A 12933-nucleotide genomic window follows, 5' to 3' on the forward strand; every position below is an offset into this window, starting at 1 on the left:
AACAAGAAAAGCACTCAGAGAGCGCAGTACTCTGCCAAGGCTGCTCAGTTATATCATTTCCGATGGATGAAATGACCTTGCGCTGAGCACAGGCATGTGTCATACATGTGTATGTTATCTACGGATACCGAATCGCGTGACCTAAATATGTAGCGGGCAATTTAGTCAATTGTTCCTCGTATGATTTCCAACGGATAAATCTCGATAAGTTCATTCACTGTTGTCAAATTTGCGTCAATTACAAATATCATCCTCAGAAAATCTTCAGAAGCAACTGCTCCGATTAGCACATGACCTTATTGTCAGATGGTAGAAAACACGTGAATTAAAGATAAAGTTCAGTATAAAGGCCCAAACTTGACTGTGAGATCGATTTTCTGGCAGGATGTCCATCATTTTAGATGAAAGACAACTGCAGAAGCAAAATCTAATCACTTGGTTCTTCTGTCATTTCTGACCTTCCCTGATAATTTCATCCAAATCTGTTTGTTTTTGAGTAATGTTGCGAACAGACAGACAGACAGACAGACAAAAGTACGCCACTCGTCACATAATTCCGCCATGATCCTTGGGAGAGTAATGTCATACTTTGACCCCATTTACACCAGACAAACACAGGCAAGTTAATCAACACAAGTAAAACGTTAATATAATTAATGAATGGGGATCAAGAGGAACTAACAATTCCAATCGGATGTCTGTGTTTACTTTCAATTAGACTTTTCAACAATTGTTTCAAATTATTCAACTAAATATGTTTTTTAGGAAGCTTCACAGAGATGTGTCCTTTTCATGCCCTGTTATGTCTGGCCCTTGTTACCCTGAATCTTTGCAATGAAGCTGGAGAATGCAAAGTTAGCATGACCCATGGAGACACAGCAGCGAAACAATGGGAAATAAACCAAGTAGAAGAATAAATGCAGTGTGCAGAACATGCTGCAGTCAGATAAGAAAGACTATGTGCAGATATCAATCTGGTGTTAAAGCAAGTTGCACTGCACTTCCACATTCTGAAGAAAGAAACAGCAGCTTGGCAGCCAGAAAGGAAAGGCCAGATAGCTCCACCTCTTCCTACTAACACATATACACAACACCAAAGACAGAGAGCAACACCGCAACAACTCATTTGCATAGTGAGAACAGAGTTTAATAGCAGATGGAGTGGTGTCTATTCCAAATGATTGTAGGGGGAGCTTTGTTTAAAGGTATGCTGGAAAAGATTACCTGGTCTTTCTCCTCAACACACTAATCCTCAGTGCTGTCGAGGCAGATGGCCACCCTCCTAGCCTAGTTCTGTTGGAGGTTTCTTCCTGTTAAATGGGAGTTTTTTTTTTGCTCCCACTAGGGTTGCCACCTTTCAGAAATGAAAATAAAGGACGCTCACCACGGCTCCTTGGGGCCACAGTTCAGTAAAATCGGAAAGATATTCACAGATTCAGAATTCCACCATCAATAACTCATTATAAACGATGCCTCTTTTCCATCGTTGTAAGGTAGACAATGTGCTCCAAGCCCAGTTTTATCAAAAGTAGCTGTCTTTCAAGCTGCAGGAATAACATTGGTGTCAACAGGAGCCAGTTGAAGGCTGCAGTGATTTTGGTGACACTACAGTGTATCAGAGAGAAGCTATTGAATATTTATGTCTCTCTTTCCTGTTGCAGCAGTTTTGCAATTTGCAGACGGTCCCTGTTCACTCCACAGACACCAATGTTATTTGTGCAGCTTGAAAGACAGCTACTGATGATAAAACTGGGCTTGTAGCACATTGTCTACCTTACAACGATGGAAGAGAGGCATCGTTTATGTTTTGACCAGTGTTGCCAACTCCTCAGTAAGGAAAGTAGCTATTGGCTGTCCTAAAAGTTGCTAGAAGTCGCTAAATGATGTCATCGCCTCATTTGCATAATTTCCCGTTTGCATGTAATTGTAGAAGAGACAAAAAGTGAGTATAAAACACCCAAAATCTGTTTCTGAACTAGAGGCTAAATGCAGTGATATATTTTAGTGTGGCAGTGAAGAAACATTTCCATTTACATCCCGCTCTGTAAACCAGGACGGGATCTGCAGCAACTTTGCGTGATTCATCTGCCGTCTGGACATGGAGTGATGTGGGTCTCCTCTAACCAGACAGTGGGGTGCTGTGGGGTCACTAGACTGACCGCCTGTGCTTTGGGAAGGGGAGGAGCTCACAGCGCCACCTGCTGCTTGTTAAGGACAGGAACTGCAAAACGATCTGAGCTTTCATGTCAGACGGGCAGATCCAGATTAATTTTAGGGGGGCGGGGGGGACACGGGGGGTACAACAGATATTTTGGGGTATTTGTAATAAAAAATGAAAGCTGCTACCGACCTCTCGCTTTTACAAAGTATTATTCATGGGTTTTTTTTGGCGCTTTAACCCAATAGGAAAGCTGTAAATGACCTTTTTTTGGACTGTTAACATTCAAATTATGATGGACTTGTTTCCTTGTTTATGTGAATTACAGCATCATTAGCTGCAACATCTGCCTGTTCTGTAAAACTGGTAGCTCAACGACAGCATCCTGAGGGCAATTAAGTGACAAATATTGTGCAAGAACAGTACTATTACAACCCTGTCAATTTCCACTTCTGAGAATGTTTGCTGCCAATTATCACACATAAAACAAGAAATAGTATTCTGTACTTTTAGCAACCAGTTCTCAGCTGTAAACCATAAACATCACAGGGTTCTGTATGCTAATCTGTCTAAATCAAAATGAGTACTACTCAATACACAGTGAATAAATATTATCTGAAAGTCGGGTTATTGTTGTTTATCAGCACAATACAAAAAGATTCATGTTAGACATATTCCAGTTAAGACTCTAGAATATCATGATTTATGTAAATTTACCTCAATAATATGAATGTTCAGGTTAAGATTGTGCAGTGATATTTATTATGTAAGTTTAGCTGATTAAAGTTTATGACTCTGCACTACAACATTATTTATTATTTAAATTTACATCATTATAATATTTAGGGTCAGACCCTACAGTATTGAGATTAAGAAATCAAATATTCTATAAAATGTAAATACACTGAACTCATTTGGATATATTTAAGTGAGACTCTACAATATTATTTGACACAAATCTATCTAAATCAAAATTTTAATAATTTTCACACCAAACATTTACTGGACTGATTTAAATATTAAAATCACTCCTTTCTAATCCTCTGCTGTACGTTCAAACCTGAGGCCTTAAATAGAAACACACAAGTATCTGATTGAAGGAACTTCTGCAGAGTCCTGGTTCCAGAACATGATGATAGAATTATAGACAAACTTTAACAAAAGCTGCCTGAGAGTTTACAGATTTTTATGTTGGATTTCTTCAGTAATTTAATGAGAGTTGTCAGCAAAAATCAAGTGTTCATTTGATGAACTTCATTTCCTAAAACATATAGAATTGGAGCTTATATCTTTAGCAGCTGTAAAGTTTCTGCTCCTTCAAAGTTCACAACACAATGAATGAATTCCTAAAACACTCTCAATGCTGGAGAGCGTTTGTGATGCTGAAGCAGTGATCAGTTTTTCTGTTTCTTCTCTGGAGATGCACAATGAGGGACGTCTGCAGCGACTGAGAAAGAGTCTCACCACATCCTGACATGAGGAAAAAGACTTTATTGAAGACTACAATGAGAAAAACTATCAGACAGCAGATGGCTGCATTCAAGGTGAGCTCTGAACATTTGATCTGGAACAGGAATTCAATAACGGCAGCATGAGCTTCATTTCAGTCTGTAGCTGCTGAATTCATGGATGAACCATCTGGCACTAGAGAAGAAGACCATCAAACATCCATGTCAGCTGATGGAGGTCCAAGAGTCTCACGGAACAACCAACCTACAGAGTGAAGACCTCAAATCTGATTGGACGGCCTCCTGTTCAGCCACATGTGAACAAATGCCTCTAAGCTGATTTGTTTTCTAAAATAAATCTAGTTTGAGTCCTAATCTATACCTGTGTGTTTGCTTCTTTACATCGCTGTTAACAGTTTAGGCTGTTAGATTGTTCCAGATAAGACAAGTACAAGATTCTTCAGAGCTGTTCTACCACGAGCCTGACAGGAAGAACTCCAACAGCTACTGAATGTTCCTGTGGTTCCCTCAAGGCTACAGGAGGAGTCCTACGAGGACGAGCCGGTCCACCTGATGGTGGCCAGTCGCTGCGGTTCAAAGCCAACACCGACTACGTGGACTTCTACTGGACCACATGGAGGCCTTCAAACCGGACCAACAAGTTCAGCGACTCCCCGACTCGTGGGTCTGAGGACGCCGCCGAGCCTCGGCCCAGCTGGCCTCCTGTCTGTGGGTGTTTGAGTGCTGAGAGGTTTGTGGATGCATGTGAACGTGTCTGTGTTGAAACAGCAGCTTTTGACTCACTAACGCTGCTAAAAACCAAGAACTCCTTTATTTGTGACTTCCACTAAAAAAATTGATGAAAATAAGTTTGCCAGGGTTCTGACTGATAACAGGTTATTAAATAATGAAAATAACCATTTAAATATTCCTTTAAACAATCCTTTTAGGTCTACATTTCCTTTACACTGTCTTCTTGGTATATGTACAAGTATTTTGGGTGGAATATACCATTAAGCCCGATGTTCAAGGGTTCTTCTGGGAATATACAATTAAACCAACCTTTTAGGTAAATGTTCCAGGATGTTGGGTAGAATATACCATCAGATCAACCTTTTAGGTCTACCTTGGAAGATTTTAGAGTAGAATATTACTCCAAACCATCCTTTAGGTCTGCATTTAAGGTGGAATACTCCTTTACACCAAGATTTTTTGGTCAATATTGAAGTATTTTAGGTGGAATATTCCTTTGAACGAACTTTTTAAGTTTATGTTCAAGGACGTTGGGTGGAATATACCATCAGACGTCCGTGTAGTTTCTCATTCATCCAGGTCATGGTTATCCAAAGTTGTTTAAATCAATCCAACTGGACTTTAAGAAGGTTCCTTGAAGACGTTTCACCTCTCATCCAAGAGGCTTCTTCAGTTCTGGTGGTGGTTGATGTTGCCTCGGCTTGAAGCCAGAACTGAAGAAGCCTCTTGGATGAGAGGTGAAACATCTTCAAGGAACCTTCTTAAAGTCCAGCTGGATTGATTTAAACAATTTTGGATACCATCAGACCAACCTCCAAGGTAGTGAATTTTAGGTGGAATATACCATTAAGCTCACCTTTTAGGTCTACATTGGAGGATTTTAGGTGGAATTTTCTTCCAAACCATCTTTTAGTCTACATTTAAGGATGTTTAGGATGATATATTCTTCCGAACCAACTTCTCAGGTCTACATTTCAGGTGGAATATTCCTCCATACTAACTTTTTTGGTCTACATTGAAGGATTTTTTTCTAAACCACCCTTTGGGGTCTATATTTGAGGTTTTAGGTGGAATATTCCTTTTAACCAGCCCCTCAGGTCTCTTTGAGGATTTTGGATGAAATACTCAGTTAAACCAACATTTTAGGTGCATGTCCAAGGATTTTTGGTGGAATGTTCCTTTAAGGTGGATGTTTGAGGACCTTGTATGTGGAATACTTCCTGAAACCAACCTTTTAGGTCAACATTCAAAGATTTAAGGTGAAATATTCCTTTAAATCAACCTAAATTTCATGTTTTGATCATTATCAACTGAGAAACCTCAATCCAGACTCCTCATAATGACATTTGAGATTTATGCTGCTGTTATTTGTTTAGTCCAGACTAAATGTAATTTTATTTCAGGACTCGGTTATTAAATGTCAAAACAATCCATGTGACTCTAAAAACTCAACAGCTTTACAAACTCCAAGATTAAACTCTCCACAAGGATCCAAAATAAGTTGGACTTCTACATGAGAGCTTTAATTATTCTTCATCTACTTCCTGAAAAGTTTGGTCAATAAAAAAGACAAAAACTAATATTATCAGCTGAACTAAAGACAGACTGTGATTTTTCTGCTCACATGTTGTGTTGTTGTAAACTTGCTCCTTCAAATAAATAGCCGCCTAACCCCCTGGAAACCAGCGTTTGTCCTGTTTTTGTGTTGCTCCTCGGTGACCCTAGACAGCCGGGTCATAATGTTTTTTGAGCAACACACCATACTATGACATTTTTACAATGATGGTTCTACTATGGAACCAGTTTGACATGTTCAGGTGTTCTTTGTGTGAAAACTCAGAGATTTCAGGTATCAGAAAGTGGTTATCAACTTTCTTTGTTAACTTTCTGCTTCAACTTTAAACTAAATTTCCTTCACTAACCCAGCCCTCTGGACTTCCAGGAAGCTGTGTTTCTATTGGCTGTCCAGGTGGCTGCTTGGTGTTATCAGGAACACCTGAGCAGCTCAGTGTCTTCCTGCTTTATTTAGCTGCTGACAAACATTTCCTCTGCTTCTCTTCACCAGTGAACCAGGTTTGGCTCCATTGCTTTAGTTTGTTCTTTAGGCGTTGGCTTGCAGCTTCCAGCAGTAAAATCGTCTTTAATGTGTTTCTTGGTGTGCTTCAGGGCTTTGTACTGCATAGTTGTCTTGGTAAATGTGGTTCTTTAGCCACAGTTAGCACCTGGTGCTAATGTGTGCAGTGATTAGTGGATTTGGTGCAGGTGAGTTGTGTCTTTATCTTGGCTGTAGTGAGTCTTTAGAGGTTTTTGGTCAGACACATTCTGTATTCTTGTTTGTGAACCAACGTTGGTTGTCCAGAAGGTAAGAGTTCCTGTCCTGATTCTCTGTTCTCAGAGGTTCTCTGGTAGGCTGCAGGAGACTTTAGCGTTTGGGTTGTTCAAGTTTGGTTTTTGTATAGTTTCATTTGGACGACTATCTTGAGGCCCTTCCATGTGGTTTAGTGAGGTTTTCTGTAACAGTTCTACATAGCAACCTGCAGCAGAAGAGACTGAGAGTTTTTAGGAAGTTCTGGAGACCAGACTTTAGAGCAGCAGAAACATTTATCAGCAGTTTGAGCAGGAGAAGGTGAGCTTCAGAGTAGAAATGAGATGGAAACCTTCTTGACCCGTGTGGTGAGGTCCTGTACCAAGAGTTTGAGCAGGTTGTAAAGAGTCTGTAGTTCTTTGGTCTGAAAGCACAAGAATCGACTCATTAAAGGAGAAAACAGGAGATATTGTTGGTTCTTCTGTCACTCTGCAGTTTCCAGTTTCCTTAGACTGAATATCAAGTTTATATTTTAAATGATTTGCCATGTGAGCCCAAGAACACTTCAATAAACTCCCTTCATCCCCTGGACACATCATATTTTACGATGTTACATCTTTTTTTAAAATATGTTTTTGAGTTTTAATCATAGTTTTAGCATAGTTTTTTCTCTTTGCTTGTTTAATTTTGTCATTTGTGTGAAAGGTGCTAAACAAATAAAGCTGAATTGATAAACTGAATAATTGAGTAACTCATGATTGTGACCACAGAAGTATTTTCAGTGTGATTTCAGGGTTTGTTTCATTTCTGAGGTTGAGGTTAAAATCTTGAGAGAAAAAAAACAAATAAACTACATTTTAAAAAAGCAATTAAATCAGAGGAAAAAACCTTTAATACAATAAAACTTTTAAAAAGAAAATTAAACATTAAATACAATTAAATTATATTAAACAAAATATTTAATTAGACAATTAAACAGAAGACACAGAACATGTAGTTATGAAATTAAACAAAAAAAATTTAAACAAAAGTATGAAACGGTAAAGATGAAATATTATAGATAATTAAACATTAAAAAAATACAATTAAACAAGAACATTAAACATTTAAGAAAAATACAACACATTTAATCAGATTATTAAACCTTTAAAAAATCTAAACATTTAATTAAAAAATTAAATGTTTAATTAGAAAATAAAATCTTAAAGACAATAAAACTTTAAATAGGAATTAAACAGGAAATACAGTGAAGCATTTAAAAAGAAAATTAAACATTAAAAGGTGGTAAAACATTTAAAAAGAAAAACCTTAACCAAGATTTAATCGAAAACTTAACCATTGGAAAAGAAAAGGATTTTTTTTCAAACAGGCTGATAAAACATTTGAAAGAACAACAAACATTAAAAAGACAAAACATTTCTAAATCAAATCAGACATTAGAAAAGAATAAAAGGTGAGAAAAGAGCAAAACTAAACATTTAAGAAGACTCAAACTAAAGACAAAACATTTGAAAAGAGTCTGTGTACGGATCTGGTAATTGGATTTTCCGTTGTGAAACGGGTATTAAAAAACAAAAAACGAGTGGTTATTTGATTTTCGTTTTAAAATACAAAAATTAAAATTGAAATACAAGGCGTTTTTCCTTTTCATGATCAAAAAGGGATATACGATTTTTTTTTTTAAAAAATGCTTTGATTTTCCTTTCATATTTAGAATAACAAGAAAGTAAAATCAGTAAGAGACAGAAACAAAAAAAAAGGTCAGTTTTTTCATTTTCTGAGACCGGAAGTGGTCATCAGCAAGTGTGGAGCCAAACAGAGTACGGTGCATAGACTGTACATACATTTTTTTTCGTGAGTTTTCATGGTCAAAATGAGAGATCAGGTGACCGATCTTAAAATAAATCAATATTGAATTTTTTTTATAGAGCGTTAAAGTTTTGCGAAGCCAGGGGGCGGGACGACTTGATTGACAGTCCTGTCTGGAATGATTGACAGGTCCTATGGAGGAGGCAGCAGAGACTCTGCTCTCCTCGTTTGGATTAATTCTGATATAATAACTGTTGGTTTATTTATCGGTGGAGCAGCAGAACATTTTCCACAGACAGTTTTCCTGCCCGTTGGCTTGTTTTAACCAGTTTTCTACCTTCGGCTGATTCTACCAGCAGACACTGAAAGGACTCTAATAGTTCGTAAGTAAATGTTTATTTTCGTATCGGTGCCGCTTTTAATGCACTTTATATGCAGCTTTAGTGTCAGATATAATGTGTGCCATGCACTCCAGACGTTGGTGGAGTTTGTTTCAGTGTGTGTTGACCAGAGAAGAAAGTTAGCATAGTAAATATTAGCTTTAATGTTAGCGATGCTAACCGAGCTAGCTGCTCAGTCGTAGCCTGATTAAAGCTAACGTAGCATCAAGCTAACGTGTTGAGTTTAATGTAAACAGCTGAAGTGTGTTGTGTTCATGTAATGTGGTTAAGTTCATAAAACTGTGACTGGTTGACATTAATGTAACGTTCAGGAAACTTAAATGTGATTAAAACAGTAACGTTAATGTTCTAGTTGTCAGTAATCAGCTTTAATTTGACACTAAAACAGACTGAGAATTTTAAATGACACCAGTTTCATTAATTTGTTGAAAATTGTCTCATTTGTTGTTGTGATGTTGCTGCTGATTCAATAAAAGCAGATGATCCGTTAAAGATACGTTTAGTTCTAGTATCAGAAGTACAAGAAGGAAAATGGAAGTTTAGTTCTGCTACATCAAAGATTTCAGGATTAAAATAACTAAATGAGTCTTTATGCCTCAAACTTTATTTTTACAATAAAGAAATAATGAAATAATTACAGATAATAAAAATATAAATAGCAGAGAAAACCTGAGAGAATAATTTCCTGAAAAGTCTGTGAAGGAAAAGCAGCTTTTTATCCTGAAAGATCAGAATCAGCTCCAACATCTGCATCTGACAGCATCAAGTCAACCAGAAAGAAAAGAAAAAAGAAAATTACTTCTTTCTGATCACATCTGTTCCGCTGCTCACAGTCTGCTGCTGCTCACATTCTTCACATTTATAGTCCTCTTTTAAAAGTTCAGCAGACAGGTGCTCTGCTTTGGAGTGTGACGATGTCGTCGGTGATGTGCTTTAGGGCAGCCGGGTCGGACTTGATGTTTGAAATACTGACCGACAGCTCAGATTTAACTGTCTGTAGTTCCGTTTTGATGGGTGTTAAACTTTCACTTCAAGCCACCAGGAGCTGGGTCTTTAAAATAACTGCCGTCTCGTTACAGAGTGAAAGTAGCAGTTCCTCCTTAAGGTCAGAGATTGCAGCATCTGAGGGCCTCTTGAAAAGAAGATGTAGTTGATGAAGGCGTTCTGGAGCAGGACCAGAAAGACCACGACCAAGCAGCCTTGAGATCTTAGGCAGCGTCTCCCTCAGGTGGGTGTCAATGGTGTTCACGGTCAGGTCTGTGGTAATCCCATCAAAAAACAAAACAAAACAAAAAATCTAGATTATAAATCAACATGTAACCAAAGCACTCTGTGTATAACACCATAGTATAGGATGTAGTTCAGAAAATGTCAAAGTATAGTATACTTTTCAAGAATAACATAGTATGGCCTAAAATTGTCATGTATGATATGTGGTTCAAAAAATGTCATAGTGTAGTATATTCTCAAGATAGTATGTTATTCAAGAAAACATCAGAGTATAATATGTCGTCTAAAAAATGCCATACAATAGTATTTCATTGCACAAGTAAAAGTAAAGTAATTTTTAAAACTGTTCAAATTCTTATATGTTGCTAAAAAACAACAAAAAAACTAAAACAAAAAAAAGTCATAGTCACATGTCAATTTAAAAAGCCTGTAGTATAGAGTGTCACCCAACAAGCGTCAGAGTATAGCATGTTGATCTGAAAATGTCATAGTATAGCATGTCGCTCTAAAAACGTCATAGTATGGCCTTTGGTCTTAAAACATCATAGTATAGCACGTCGCTCTAAAAACATCATAGTATAGCATGTCGCTCTAAAAACGTCATAAGATAGCGTGTCGCTCTAAAATTGTCATAGTACAGCCTTTGGTCCAAAAACCGTCATAGCATAGTATGTCGTCCAAAAAACGTCATGGTATAGCATGTCGCTCTAAAAACATTATAGTATAGCATGTCGCTCTAAAAACGTCATAATATAGCATGTCGCTGTAAAAACATCATAGTATAGCATGTCACCCAAAAAAACGTCATAGTATAGCATGTGGCTCAAAAAACATCATAGTATAGCATGTCGCTCTAAAAATGTCATAGTATACCATGTCACTCTAAAAACGTCATAGTATAGCATGTTGCTCTAAAAACATCATAGTATAGCATGTCACCCAAAAAAAGTCATAGTATAGCATGTTGCTCTAAAAACGTCATTGTATAGCATGTAGTTCTAATCTACTATGTCGAAAAAAAATGCGATTTTTCAACATGTAAAAACATGCCATATGATGAAATAATGTAAACGGAGGCCGTGAAAAGCACTCCAGAAAGGTTTTCTTTGAAAAAAAATCATTATGAATTTTGGCGCAAAAAAAACGCCATAGTATACTATGTGGAAAAATGTCATTTTTCAACATGTTGTAAAAACGTGCCATATGATGAAATAATGTAAAGGAGGCCATGAAAAGCACTATGGTAAAAGTCGTCTTTGAAAAAAAAATCATCATGAATTTTGGCGCAAAAAATCGCCATAGTATACGATGTGGCTGTAAAAACATAGTATAGCATGTCGCTCTACAAACGTCATATTATAGCATGTCGCCCTAAAACGTCATAGTATAGCATGTCGCTCTAAAAACGTCATAGTATACCATGTGGCTCTAAAAACGTCATAGTGGGTTAGTGTTAGTTAATTAGAAAGCAAACCTTTCTGGAGTGTTTGTGATGGCCTCTACATTATTTCATCATATGGCACGTTTTTACATGTTGAAAAATGACATTTTTCGACATACTATATGATGGCGTTTTTAGCGCCAAAATTCATGATGATTTCTTTTTCAGAGAAAACTTTTCTGGAGTGTTTTTCACGGCCTCCTTTACATTATTTCACCATATGGCACGTTTTTACAACATGTTGAAAAATCGCTTCTTTTTTCGACATAGTATGGCGTTTTTTCTTTTGTGCCAAAATTCATGATAATTTTTTTTTCAAAGCAAACCTTTCTGGAGTGTTTTTCACGGCCTCCTTTACATTATTTCATCATATGGCACGTTTTTACAACATGTTTGAAAAATGGCATTTTTTTTCGACATAGTATAGTATGGCGTTTTTTTTGCGCCAAAATTCATGATGATTTTTTTTTCAAAGAAAACCTTTCTGGAGTGTTTTTCACGGCCTCCTTTACATTATTTCATCATATGGCACGTTTTTACAACATGTTTGAAAAATCGCATTTTTTTTCGACATAGTATAGTAAGGCGTTTTTTTTGCGCCAAAATTCATGATGATTTTTTTTTCAAAGCAAACCTTTCTGGAGTGTTTTTCACGGCCTCCTTTACATTATTTCATCATATGGCACGTTTTCACAACATGTTGAAAAATGACATTTTTCGACATAGTATACTATGGCATTTTTTTTGCGCCAAAATTCATGATGATTTTTTTTCAAAGAAAACCTTTCTGTAGTGTTTTTCACGGCCTCCATTACATTATTTCATCATATGGCACGTTTTTAGAACATGTTAAAAAAAAATCGCTTGTTTTTTCGACATAGTATAGTAAGGCGTTTTTTTTGCGCCAAAATTCATGATGATTTTTTTTTCAAAGAAAACCTTTCTGGAGTGTTTTTCACGGCCTCCTTTACATTATTTCATCATATGGCACGTTTTCACAACATGTTTGAAAAATGGCATTTTCTTTCGACATAGTATAGTAAGGCGTTTTTTTTGCGCCAAAATTCATGATGATTTTTTTTCAAAGAAAACCTTTCTGGAGTGTTTTTCACGGCCTCCATTACATTATTTCATCATATGGCACGTTTTTACAACATGTTGAAAAATCGCATTTTTTTTCGACATAGTATAGTATGGCGTTTTTTTTGCGCCAAAATTCATGATGAGTTTTTTTTCAAAGCAAACCTTTCTGGAGTGTTTTTCACAGCCTCCTTTACATTATTTCATCATATGGCACGTTTTCACAACATGTTGAAAAATGACATTTTTCGACATAGTATACTATGGCATTTTTTTTGCGCCAAAATTCATGATGATTTTTTTTCAAA

The 12933-nt window shown here is 36.8% G+C and overlaps 1 long non-coding RNA gene across 2 annotated transcripts in view; it reads left to right on the top strand.

Moving 5' to 3' along the window:
* The first annotated feature begins 9923 nt into the window (after window positions 1-9923).
* The window catches only part of LOC129349548 (uncharacterized), an 11403-nt gene continuing 8393 nt past the window's right edge, over window positions 9924-12933 (top strand). For both annotated transcript variants that reach the window (XR_008602595.1, XR_008602596.1), the window contains exon 1: window positions 9924-10102. This is a non-coding gene — a long non-coding RNA (uncharacterized LOC129349548). The remainder of the gene's footprint in view (window positions 10103-12933) is intronic.

The sequence above is a fragment of the Amphiprion ocellaris genome, chromosome 8, assembly GCF_022539595.1.
Source record: "Amphiprion ocellaris isolate individual 3 ecotype Okinawa chromosome 8, ASM2253959v1, whole genome shotgun sequence".
Taxonomy (NCBI): Eukaryota; Metazoa; Chordata; class Actinopteri; family Pomacentridae; genus Amphiprion; species Amphiprion ocellaris.